Here is a 13292-nt window from a genome sequence, read left to right on the forward strand (position 1 = left end):
AACCTGTCCAAAGTCTCTACATCCCTCTGCTAGGTGGCAACCAAAATAGTTCACAATATTCCAAATGTGACCTAACTAAATTTCTACACAATTGCAACAGAACTTCTCAGTTTTTAGACTCTGTGCTCTGACCAATGAAGGCAAGGATGCCTTATGCCTTCTTGACCAGCTTATTTGCATGAGTTGCCACTTCCAGGGAACTGTGGACCTGTATGCCTACACCCCTCTGCATGTTGATGCTTCTAAGGTTCTGTCATTTACTATATACTTCCCTCTTGCATTACTTCTTCCAAACTGTAGCATCTCGCATTTGTCCAGATTAAACTCCATCTGCCATTTCTCCATCCAAGTCTTCAGCCCATCTATATCCTGCTGTATCCTCTGGCAATCCTCCTCACCATCTGCTGCTCTCCCAATCTTTGTGTCATCTGCAAACTTACTAATCAGACCACCAATATTCTTCTTCAAGCCATTTATACATATTACAAGAAGTAAGGCCCCAGCACTGATCCTTGTGGAACAACAGTGGCCACAGATCTCCAGTTAGAAAAACACCTTTCCACCTCTACTTTGCCTTCAATGACCAAGCTAGTTCTGTGTCCATCTTACCAGCTCACACTAGATCTCATGTGACCTCACCTTCTGTGTCAGCCTGCCATGAGGGACCTTGTCAAAGGCCTTGCTAAAGTCTAAATAGACAACATCCACTGTCCTACTGTTATCAACCATCTTAGAGCCAGTGCATCAACTATCTCAGTTGCCAGCTGTTTTCATAACCAATGGTGAAATCTGTCAAACCCGAGGTACTTAGTAGCCCGCAGTTCCCACAACTGAAAGCTGGAAATTTGACTGTATAATGCCAAATTTTAACCGGTTGCCTGTTCTTGGCTGTGAGTTTTGATAAATGCTGCCACCTGACTTTCCAGTTATTCTGGGAGAATGTTGCTGTCAATTTGTGGGATCCAAAGCTTGCAGATCAAGTATGGGATTGCAGTATTCTGTATTGGGGAGAGGCGAAGGTCGGGAGGTGTATGTGTGTGTCTGTGTGTGCGTGCATGCATATCTGTGTGCGCGTGCCACAGAGAGGATCCACTCCTGCCTGGGAAGGCTGAAGATTTCCATAGGAGGCTGGATGAGTGCCTCTGTGACCATATAGCTGCACGTCCAGTAATTGTTGGTGAACAAAAATTGTGGTGTTTTACCAATATTTGAAAATTAGCCCAATCATTGTGACTGAAATGGTTTAATTTTAGTTTTAACTATAGTACCAAAGAGGTGCTTATGTACTTGACTAACTGAAATGATTTTCAAGGGTTGTGACCGCTCTTGTGTAGGACATGTGGCTGTCATTTTGCACCATTATGGGGAGGTGATGGCCAAGTGGAAGTAGCACTAGTCCAGTAATCTAGTGACCCAGGTAATGTGCAGGGGACCTGGGTTCAACTCCACATGGTGGAATTTGATTTCAATTAAAATCTGGAATTAGAAGTCTAACAATGTACATGAAACAATTATCATTGGTCAGGAAAAACTCATCTGATTCACTGATACCCTTTAGGGAAGGAAATTGTTATCTTGCCTGGCCTGACCTACACATGACTCCTGACCCACAGCAATGTGGTTGATTCTCAACTGCCCGCGAGGCAATAAATGCTGATCTAGCATTCCTGTGAGTGAATTAAAAATATACAGTTCTGTACCAGTCACAGGAGTGTGGTGAATGACCAGTTTATTTCTTTTGTACTGGGGAGGAATGCGGGCAGTATATGGCGGAAACTTGCTGCTTTTCAATTATTGCCGAGTTTGATCCAGAAACTTTGCATAACATGCTGGCTGAACCTTGATTGACCCCACAAATGGCACTCCCGTCATTGCAGCTCCTCTCCACTGCACTGGAGCCTCCAACTCAAATTATGGGTCTATTCCACTTATCAAACCCAGAGCAAACAGCAAATGCACTTTGGAAATGTTTTGAATCAAGTAGAATCTACGATCCTGTGTGTAAATGATTGAGAGCGTGACATGGAAAGAGAGGTATCAAGGTGTCAATGTTTGCCCCAGAAATGCCTCCAACAGTGATGCAAATTTCTTCTTTTTGCTTCGACATATCTGTGCAAAAGTTAGTGTGACCATCCTACATGACTGAAATCCTGTCCTATGTATGAGCTGGCCGCAAGTAAGATCATCTCAGATCAGGCACCAGAAATAATTGTTAGAGATAATGGGAACTGCAGATGCTGGAGAATCCAAGATAACGAAGTGTGAAGCTGGATGAGCACAGCAGGTCAAGCAGCATCTCAGGAGCACAAAAGCTGACGTTTTGGACCTAGACCCTTCATCAGAAATAACGGTTAGTCGAGATTAAAGAACGTGAGTCCAACATTGAACCTGAAGGCTATTGACTTGCATTGAGTGATCTTGAATTTCATTAATGGCTTTGTAGTAGATTTTTTTCAATGGAGCTGAGGGTTACATTTTAAGTCTCAGCAATATGCGTCTGGAATTTTACAAAAGATAATGTTTATATTGTTGAAGATGGAATTTATTAAGTCACATGCAGGTGTTGTTAGTTTGAAAGTGTAATATTTTTCACTCAAAAGGCTATTAGGTTTGAACAAAAACTAAGTGGGACTTGGGGAGGGGACTGAGCTCTCAGACTAGCTGAAAGGAACCCGCACACAGTGGCACCAATGAGAGAAGATGGACTGGTACCAAAACATTGTTTTGGCTTCAGTCGATGTCCCTTCCCCTGCACTCCAGCCCCCCTGCCTCTCCATCCTCCACAGCACAGTTTTTACAAATGCATTGATGCTTAAAGCAGGCTTCTACGGAATAGATAATGGTAACTGACAGAAGAAGGTTTACTGTCCAAAATTTGAAAATAATGAATAGAATTAATAGGTTGGCTGATTGCAGTGCAAAACCAAACCAGGGAACTTAGTTGGAAGAGATAATGGGAACTGCAGATGCTGGAGAAGCCAAGATAATAAAATGTGAGGCTGGATGAACACAGCAGGCCAAGCAGCATCTCAGGAGCACAAAAGCTGACATTTCAGGCCTAGACCGTTCATCAGAGAGGGCTAACATAACTAACATAATCAAACTAAGTATCAGCCCTTGTTTGAGAATTATGACCTCATATGTATGGAAATCTGTTGCCACAATGCAGTGTGTCAGAGGAGAAACTTCTCCTTGTAACTTGTGCCACTTTGTAAAGTTATAAATCTTGCAAGAATTCTGTTGTGTGGTAGGGAAGCAGACATGAGAGAATAGCTTGCTGAAGATTGTAAAGCCAACCCTCTTGCTATTGCTGCATCCCTCTTGACACCCAATGTTTTGCATTGATCTGCTTTTGTTTTCTGGCTGTCTTTCCACATCTCCTCCCCCCATTTAAATAGTTTCACACATTGTAGAATTCTGAGTAGGAGTAGGCAATTCAGCCCCTTGAGTCTGCTGTTTTAAAAACATGCTGGTCTCACAATTTCAATAACATCCAGCAGGCTCACACTTATTGCTCATGCATGGTTCATTGGCCACCTTAAATAGTATTAATTGTCAACTACGTAATGTGTGAATGGACTAGTCGGAAGAGGAGGGTGCGGCTGCGGGAGGAGCATGAAGAACGTTGGTGACTCAGTTTGGTTTTTTACAACAAACGTGTCAGTCTGCTTTGATCTTCATGGAACCAGGCCATAAATTGTCCGGTTTTATTGAGTTCTTGATCTTCAGATTATTCGCAATGTACCATAAACCCAAAAGATTCCCTTAGCTCAATAGTAAGTTTTACATGACTAACTGCAGCCAACATTAATCAGGTTTTTAGGCAGGTTTACAATTCAATTGGGTATTTGATATTTTTTGGCAAAGTGCTTTTTGTTATTAATATCATTTTTCTAGTTATACCCTGTGTTTGAGCAAGCTGCACTGGATGCATGTCTTACCCTCATTGCTTTGGAACTTTCTATTTAGATGCTCGTACGGTTGAATAACTTGTTAGACTGGTTCAGAGGGCATTAGAGGACAGTCATCACATGGTCACATGTAGGCCTGATCCAGTGATGGGTGTGAGGGGAGCATGCTTTTGTTAATGCACATTTCTGAACCAACCTAAATTTTAATGACAAGTTGCAAATATATGCTTAATTTTCTTGCATTTAGCAGGTTTTCAATTTATTTAGTTTCCAACTTGCCATGGTGGATTGAAACTCCTGTTTTTGAGCCCTGTACCATCATGATTATATTAGTGTCCTTCTGGAATGAGAGACTTTTAGATTAGATTCCTTACAGTGTGGAAACAGGCCCTTCGGTCCAGCAAGTCCACACCGCCCCTTGCAGCATCTCACCCAGACCCATCCCCCTATAACACTACCTGAACACTACAGGCAATTTAGCATGGCCAATCCACCTAGCCTGCACATCTTTGGACTGCGGGAGGAAACTGGAGCACCTGGAGGAAACCCATGCAGACACGGGAGAATGTGCAAACTCCACACAGACAGTCGCCTGGACTTATTTCACTCATTGAGTCAGATACAGGTTTAACCCTTTTTCTGATTTTACAATTAATGGAAAATCTCATTCTCAGATTTCCTCAATTTTGGCACGTTTGCTCAGAGAGGCCAGCAGCTGCCTGGCTGATGCATTAAGAGTTATAGAGTCGTAGAAATATGCAGCATGAAAACAGACCTTTCGGTCCAAAGTTCATGCAGCCCAGGTATCTGAAATAAAACTAGTCCCATTTGCCAGCATTTGGCCCATATCCCTCTAAACCCTTCCTATTCATATACCCATTCAGATGCTTTTTAAATGTTGTAATTGTACCAGCCTCCACCACTTTTTCTGGCAGCACATTTCATACACACAGAAGCCTCTGCGTGAAAAAATTGTCCCTTAGGCCCCTTTTAAATCTTTCCCCTCTCACCTTAAGCCTATGCCATCTAGTTTTGGATTTCCCCACCCTGGAGTGAAGACCTTGTCTATTAACCCTATCCATGCCCCTCATGATTTATAAACCTCTGTAAGGTCAGTCCTCAGCCTCCAGGGAATATAGCCCCAATGTATTCAGCCTCTCCTGATAGCTGAAGCCCTCCAACCCTGGCAATATCCTTGTAAATCTTTTCTGAGCCCTTTCAAGTTTAACAACATATTTCCTATGGCGGGGAGACCAGTATTGTATACAGTATTCTAAAAGTCACCTAACCAATGTCCTTACAGCTGCAACATGATGTCCCAACTCTGACCAATGAAAGCAAGCACACCAAACAATACCAACCGTAATAAAACATTGGGCCAGTCTTTATTTAATTTGGATAAATGTGGTAATCAGCAGACAGATGCATTGTGATTTTCAGAAATCTGACTGTGTAGAGGATCTCCTGCAAATGGCAAATTCTTTGGGATCCCATGTAATTATTGACATTCACTGAGATGTCATGTACTAACTTTGAAAGTTGCTGAGAAACAGAGAAGACTTTCATTTACACAGCCCTTGTTTTCATGACCTGAGGATGGCACAAAGCACCTGAAGGCCATTCAAGTGCTTTTGAGGTTTAGTTGCTGGTGTCATGTAGGAAATGCAGTGCAGCTAATGCCTGCACAAACAGCAATGTAGGAATGAGCAGCTTTCTTTCTCATGACATTGATTATGTTGGCCCGGATATTAGGGATCGCTTCCCCAGCTCCTCCTTTTGAAATAGTATCATCTTTTCTGAACACCCAAAGAAGCAGAGAGGCCTTGCTTTAACATCAAATCCAGAAACTTCTGACGATGCAGCATTCCTTCACTCCTGTACCAGAATGGCAGCCGAGAATTTTTGTGTTCAACTCTGTGGCGAGGATGAGAATCTCTAACCTCTGATTCAGAGGGGAGTGTGTTTCCAGCTAAATCACAGCTAACACTTCCAAAACAAGGCTTTAGTTTTCAGCTACCCAAAAGGAAAAGAGTGCAATCATTACAGGAAAAGAAGTAATGATCTACAGCGTGGGAACAAAGTGCTTGTAAATTAACAAGGATGTAAGAGTATTCAGAAATCCGGTTACCCTAGGGATTTCACTTTCAAAACGCGTTGCATGTGCCAAGGTAAACCGGTCAGCAATGATGCAAATGGTGAGTGAGATTGATTGAATGACCTTTTTGCAACCTTCTGTTTAATTCAGTGCTGTAACTTTAAAAGCTAATGAAGTAAAAACACATGAGCTGTAGCAAATGCAAGCGGAAGTGTTTCCCCAAAGTTCTATCCCCAAGTGTAAGATTTGCAATGAAGTACTGGCAAAATCTATTTATCACAATAGGCACTGGAATATTTGCTACAATAAATCAGGACAGCCAATTTAACTAACAATCAGCAATACGTTTTTTGACCTTTGAAGCTATAATTCCATTGGAAAGAATTCTCAAGCAGTTGGGGGTAGGCAATAAATGGAAATCCACATTCCCATGAAGGAATATCAAAAAGAAACCGCTGCAAGTTAGTTTTTGTGTACACCAATCAACAGGCAATTGCAAGTGAATTTGGGTTGAAGCTGTTACTCCTCCAGTTGCTCTACCTGACTCCCAATGTCACAAATAACCGAGGATGGATGGTGTGAGCTCGATTCAAAGCAATCGGTGATTGTAAAGGTAACCAAGTGTGGAGCTGGATGAACACAGGAGGCCAGGCAGCATCTTTTGTGCTCCTAAGATGCTGCTCGACCTGCTGTGTTCATCCAGCTCCACACTTTGTTATCTCGGATTCTCCAGCATCTGCAGTTCCCATTATCTCAGATAATTGCAAAGCCCTGATTGTGATATCATGACAAACTCGTGGGCAGATTACTGAGCAAGCTTGAGTCTTCAAGTAAATTAAATTCACCAAACTAAATCTGAGTTGTGTGTGTGTGTGTGTGTGTGTGTGTGTGTGTGTGTGGAATTCAGGAAAGGTATGGAAAGCTCTCATTGCTGACGCGGAGACCAGGTCAGTCAAATTCCATCTTACTGCTTGGAGTTCAGGGATTTGAAGGTGTTTTATAACTCACCCCATTTTTCAGTGAAAGTTGTATATGACTGATGTTGCCTGCTAGGCATTAATAAAATCCTATTCTGGTGGAAGAAGAAATGCTGCCATGTAAGTCTCTCACCTTGGTGATGAATAAAATATACCTGATCCAGTAACCACCGTGGGAAGCTGTTCGACAGCCATAGCCCCTTTGTTCCCCCCAAACGTTCGTGCCTCTGCTGCATGTTCAAAGCAAGAAGTTATCAATTTTCACTTTGCCAACGTCTGAACAATTCATCCATGAAGTACATTCATGAAAGAGAATGGACTGCAACTGATTGTGTTTGTTTCAGTCCTGAAAACTGCATACTCTGCTGTTTGGTGCCAAAAAGTTAACTGAAGATGAACAATAAATGGATTACTGTACTGTGCTTTTTCTGTGAATCACTGGTTTAAAAAAATACCTGGAGAGTTGCTATGTTTGGGAAAAAAAAGTGCTTTGGGTTGCAGATTTGACTTTGCTGTGATTGTTAATGTTGTCATTGGATTGTCATAAAAAAAGTTGCACGCCCAAAAATGCCAGATTTGAATATATAGCTAGTGTCCCTCTAAGATGAATGCATTAAAAGCGGAGATTGGAATGTGGCCATTGTCTAAATTACTGATACTGTGCTGGTCAGAACTATGTACAGGCGAGTGCAAGCTGGTTACTGTGTTTCCCCCATAATGACAGTGATTACACTGCAAAGGTACTTGACTAGTTGTAAAGTGCTTTCAGCCATTCAGAATTCTTGAAAATATTTTTTTTAACTTACGCATATGTACTTGTGCATTTATTTTCTAAAATATTTAATGGACTTAATACTAGGTGAAGAGGACAGCTGAAGGCTGTAGGTTGGGCTCAATTGTTGGTAAATATATGGAGCAACAGTAGAGACTATTCAATACAACAAGTACACAGATAACTATGAAATGCAAATGAGAAACTTTTGGAATGATACAGCATTGAGAATGTTCTTTTATTCACTTATGAAGGGGGGCAAGAGTCTTCAGTGGCTCACAGTGCTAGGGACCCGGGTTTGATTCCAGCCTGAGGTGGCTGCCTGTGTGGAGTTTGCACATTCTCCTCGTGTCTGTGTGGGTTTCCTCCCGCAGTCCAAAGAAGTACTGTCTAGGTGGATTAGCCATGGGAATTGCAGGGAAAGGGTAGGAGGTGGGTTTGGGTTGGATGCTATTCAGAGGGTCAGTGTAGACTTGATGGTCTGAATAGCATGCTTACACACTGTACGGATTCTTCTATTCTATATAGGCATCAATGGCAGAGCCAACTTTTATTGCCCATCTCTGATTGCCCTTGAGAAGGTGGTTGTGAGCTCCCTTCTTGAACCACTGCAGTCCATGTACATTAAGTAGACTCTCAATCTTGTTAGGAAGGAGGTTCCAAGATTTTGACCCAAGGACGCTGAACAAACAATGATGTATTTCCAAATCAAAATGATGAGTGGAGGAGAACTTGCTTGTGGTGGTGTTTCCATGTATTTGCACACCTGGTCTTTCTAGATGAGGGTGCTTGTGAGTTTCAGAGATGCTTTCCAAGGAGACTTGGTAAGTTTTGGTTGTGCATCTTGTAGATCATACGCACTGCTGCTACTGAACGTTGGTGCAAGAAGGTTTGGATGTTTGTGGATCTGGTGCCAATCAAGTGAGCTGCTTTTTACAGGATGGTGTCAAGCTTCTTGAGCATGTTTGGAGTTGTAGTCATCTAGGTAAGTGAGGAATGTTCCATCACACTCCTAATTAGAGTCTTGTGTGATGAATAGGCTTTGGGAGTCAGGGGCTAGTTACTCTCTGCAGGATTCCGAGCCTCTGACCTGTTGTTGTAGCCATTGTATATGAATAGCTGATTCAGCTGAGTTTCTGATGACGAATAACCCCCACGATGTTGATTGTAAGGGATTCAGTTATCGTGAAAGTCAAGTGGCAATGGGTAGATTCTCTCTAATTGGAGATAGTTAGTGCCTGGCATTTGTTGTGGTACGAATGTTACTTGCTGCTTTTCTTGATATTGTCCAGACCCTGCACCATTTGGAGATGGAGTGTTTCAGTTTGGTTGAAATTTAGCTTTCCCATGCAGCAATAGGTCAATTTCACCAACATTGCATGCTGGTAATGACATACTGTGCAGCCCTGATGTTTTTTTAATTCACTTGTGGAGATAGGAGAATCATTGGCTAGGTCAGCATTTGAGTGATTGACAACAAGTTGGAGGATAATCCCTTGGGCTGAAGATACTTAGCTGCAACGGGAAGGAATTATATTAGTGAGAGATGATGAATTTTCATCAGTTTTCATGAATCCAAGCTACCTCTTTATTCCCTAAGCTGATCTTTTTTGTAGCAACTTGGAAAGTGCTGTGTTACCAAATATGACCAGAAATGCACTTAAAATTTACATAAAACCACTCCAATCCGGAACTGAAGTGTTTTCTTTTAAAGCTGTGGATACAACACAGAAAAGACTTTTCCAGCACAAAGAGATGCAAACTTTGTTTTTGTAAGAAGCCACCAGTTCAAGCAAAAAATTGAAGTGAGAAATTACTGTACATTTACAAGTCTGTTTGAAGTAATGGCAGCATTTAGCTCAGGATGTTTTCCCCTTCAAACTCTTCTTATCCACCACAGTTCAGACCATGTCAGATCACCTCCTCCCCCCTGACTTATCTGCTGGTAATCAACTCTGAGCCAGTGATTGATGGAATTTGCAGAGGCAGATTAATTCTGAGAAATGAAAAGCTTAACTCAGTATCACTCGGGGTTCCATTGATAAGACTCTTCTGTCTGAGTTAGAAACTTGTGTGTTCAAGACCCAGAGAAGGATTAGACCAAAACAAAAAGCTGACACTCTGCTACAGTATTAAAGGAGTGGTGTACTGTGGATTTTACTGATGGGGTGTTAAACTGAAACCCCCATCTGACCTCTCGGATGGTGTAATAAATCCCTTAGTGCTATTTTAAAGAAAAACAGGGGAATCATGCTGGTGTCCTGACCAGTGTTCATCTCTGAATCAGCATCATCTGGTCATTGTCACATGTTTTTGTGAGCTTGTTATGTGCCAATTCGTCTGCAACATTTTATATGTTAAAAGAGATGGCACTTCAAAGGTACTTAATTGCCTATAAAATGCTTTGAGATATCTGGTGGTTATTAAAGGCACTGTACAACTCTGTTTTTCTTTCTTTTTTAAAAAAAATGTAGCCCCCTAAACAGCAAGATGACATGTTTTCCTGCACATGCTCAATGTTGTTTTCAGCATCCTGTCAGATTTGTCATCTGCGTGTATGCAAAGTTTGAAATATCATGTTACACACATGAAGTCTGCTTTTTATCAGCAGGTTTGCTTACAGTCATCTGGTGCCTGCAAAAAAATCCAACTTTTATTTAAAAAAGTGATTTCATCGTTTAATTTTTGCATGTGTCTTTGGGCGGTCTGTCAAGTGGATTCTTTTGGAGGCTGTTTGCTCCAGGAGGGGCCAATTTTGGTTCAGATTTTGGATGTTGGATGTTTTTTGTTTTGTGAAGATAATCAGTGATTCAGGTGTAGTGTCAACTTTTACAGACTTGCTAAAGAAAATTGTAGCCATCGTTCACTGCACCTATTATCTTAGTGTTGACTGCATTTGAAGTTGCTTTGCTGGGAGGACATTTGAATACTTACTACATTGTTTGCTCATTTTGTATTATAGGGAATTTATAGGAAAGGAAAGGCTGTTCAATCCAACTAATCTCTGCTAACCTTAATACTCCATACTAAACATCTCTTGTTTCATTTACCTTATCTCAGACTTTCAGTGTTTCTTTTGGTGCCTTTTTCTCTTTTGCACTCATCTAATTTCCATTTAGAAGGATCAAAACCATTTGTGTCAACCACTTCCATGGTTGTATGACCCCATTGTACCTGCTTCTGAGTAAAGAAATGTCTGTTTATTTCCCGAATGGATTTATTAGTACAGGAAGAGTGTTTCAAATTTAGTTAACTGAAAAGCAGATATTTTCATAAATTTTAATGGATCAATTGTAATCGAGCAAAATGAAAAAAAACTTGGACAATTCAGTTTGGCCCTGTATTAGTACTGTATGGCCCCACACTAGTTATTAGCTTCACACACTGCTCTATGCTGTGCTTCAAGTGACCCTTGTCTGCCCCCAACCTGTCATGACCTGAGCTGCCTATGGCTTGGATCACTCGGTTGCTCAGTTTTGATCCTGAAGGAGCTGGATCTGAGGCACTGTGCCTGTAACTATTTCAGATTCATGGCCTCAAGTTTTGGATTCCATCTCAAGTGGAAAAAAATTCATTCCAAATTTACCCTGTCCAGTCCAATCATAATTCCAGCCCATAAGGTTTCCTTTAAGCCACTTCTTATCCAAAATCAAAGCTCATCACCAATTCCTAGTGGTGGTACTGCCTTTGCTCTGGTACAATCTTTGTAAATCTTTGCATTTTTTTCAGTCTATGTGTATTGTTTATAGTGTGGAGACTACAAAACTGTACAGAGTACTTAAAGTGCAGTCTGACCAGAGCCTTCATAAACTTAGCAAACCTTCACCATATTTATTTTTGTTTGTGGATTGCCTTTCTAACTGAGAAATACTTTTGACAAAGAGTTTGTATTGAAATTTAATGATGCATTAGTTAGGTTGCACCCTTGTTAATGCACGTATGGTTATCAAGAGCATAAACTTCTAATTTAATGCGTTGCAATTTGATATTACTGCAGCCAAATGACCATCTTTATATTTAAGCCCAGCTAATTTGATTGTTGAACACATCAGTTAATTGCAGCACTGTCCTCTTTAATCATCGGTTTGTGCAGTTATTACTAGTGGCCATCTCATCTATACAAGTGATGAGAATTCTTTGCACTTAAATGAAATACTGAAGATACTCGAAATTTGAAATAAACTCAGCAGATGCAAGATTGCCTGGAAATCTGGCAACATCTGTGAGGGGAGAAATACTTACATGTTTCCAGTTTTTGACCTGCCATTAGAAAGTAACCTCTCTATCTCGGGCCTTCATCAGATCCAGTGCCAAGGTTGATATGTCATGACAAGGAACATTGATTACATACAGGCATTCCTGATTTATGCAGCTTGTGAATGCTTGTACTTATGATCCTCATCCAATACATGGTGTAGTTTTAAACATCTGACATATGAACATTTCCTGTACTTATGAATGGCTGCTTTGTACTGATCTGTGACGATGGTAACTACAGATGCTGGACAATTCGAGATAACAAAGTGTGGGATAACAAAGTGTGGAGCTGGATGAACACAGCAGGCCAAGCAGCATCTTAGGAGCTCCTAAGATGCAGCTTGGCCTGCTGTGTTCATCCAGCTCCACACTCTGTTCTACTGATCTGCGTTGTGTTTTGACTTGTGTACAAATCGAATTGCAAATTGACTTGGACCCCGTTTGCAATGTGGGGACTGCTTGTATTTTTGTACTTTGCTCAGATCACCTTTAAATATTGGAAATCCCACTGTGTATTCTAATTGCCATTGATGCCATTCACATTACATCAGGGTCCTGTTTTGATAGTCACTGGCCAACAGCGTCTGTTGGAAAATACAGTGCTGCTTTTACCTGTCCCTTCATCTGAAACTAAAGGATGAGGCGTTCAGAGATATTTGACCTTTATAGCAGCAACAACATGACCATAGTCATTGCTTTTTGCTGCTTTCAGTGTAATCATTAGAGCTCTCGAACAATTGTTGCGCATCTTACAACCTGTCAGACAGGCTCTCAAAATGGGCCAGAATACAGTTAGCAGACACAGCACAGTTTGAATACAGTTAGCACTACATAGAAATGATTAAATTTCTATGTAGTGAGGGAGTAATTTAGAATTGCTTTCTTACTGAAAAATTGAAGATGCATTAGAAACTTTTATTTCTGTTGATATGTTTCCTCTTAATCATCGTATTGTTTGCAAAAATGTGATTTAAACAATTCTTAAAAAGGTCTTTGGTTTCTCCAGCAAGGAATTTATGTTAATTTCACTTCGTCATGTGGTGGGTATTAAACAAAACTATCCCTGTAGGGTTGGGGTTAAGATAGTGGGGCTGGCTGAAGCACAATAGAAATTGAAAGTGGGGGTGAAAAATCTGGAAGGAAGATGGAGTTTGGTGGAACCTTTGCATTCCTGTTGTGCTGGCATTCAGCAAGAACAGCTCTCCTGCCCAGGGGGCAGATTGTGCCACTTACGGCCACTGGCATCTCACCATAAAGGGCGTCCTGGGCCATGTGGCAAG

General features: G+C 41.2%; 1 protein-coding gene across 2 annotated transcripts in view; it reads left to right on the forward strand.

The window, feature by feature from the left end:
• ccny (cyclin Y) overlaps positions 1-13292 on the forward strand; it is a 240686-nt gene that overhangs the window by 130368 nt on the left and 97026 nt on the right. The window contains exon 1 of one of the 2 annotated variants that reach the window (XM_059639396.1): positions 6087-6106. The exons of the other annotated variant lie outside the window; for it this stretch is intronic. The gene's annotated coding sequence lies outside the window, so the exon portion shown is untranslated. Of the gene's footprint in view, positions 1-6086; positions 6107-13292 lie in introns of those variants that run through there. 2 annotated transcript variants of the gene reach the window in all.

The sequence above is a fragment of the Stegostoma tigrinum genome, chromosome 2, assembly GCF_030684315.1.
Source record: "Stegostoma tigrinum isolate sSteTig4 chromosome 2, sSteTig4.hap1, whole genome shotgun sequence".
NCBI classification, from domain to species: domain Eukaryota; kingdom Metazoa; phylum Chordata; class Chondrichthyes; order Orectolobiformes; family Stegostomatidae; genus Stegostoma; species Stegostoma tigrinum.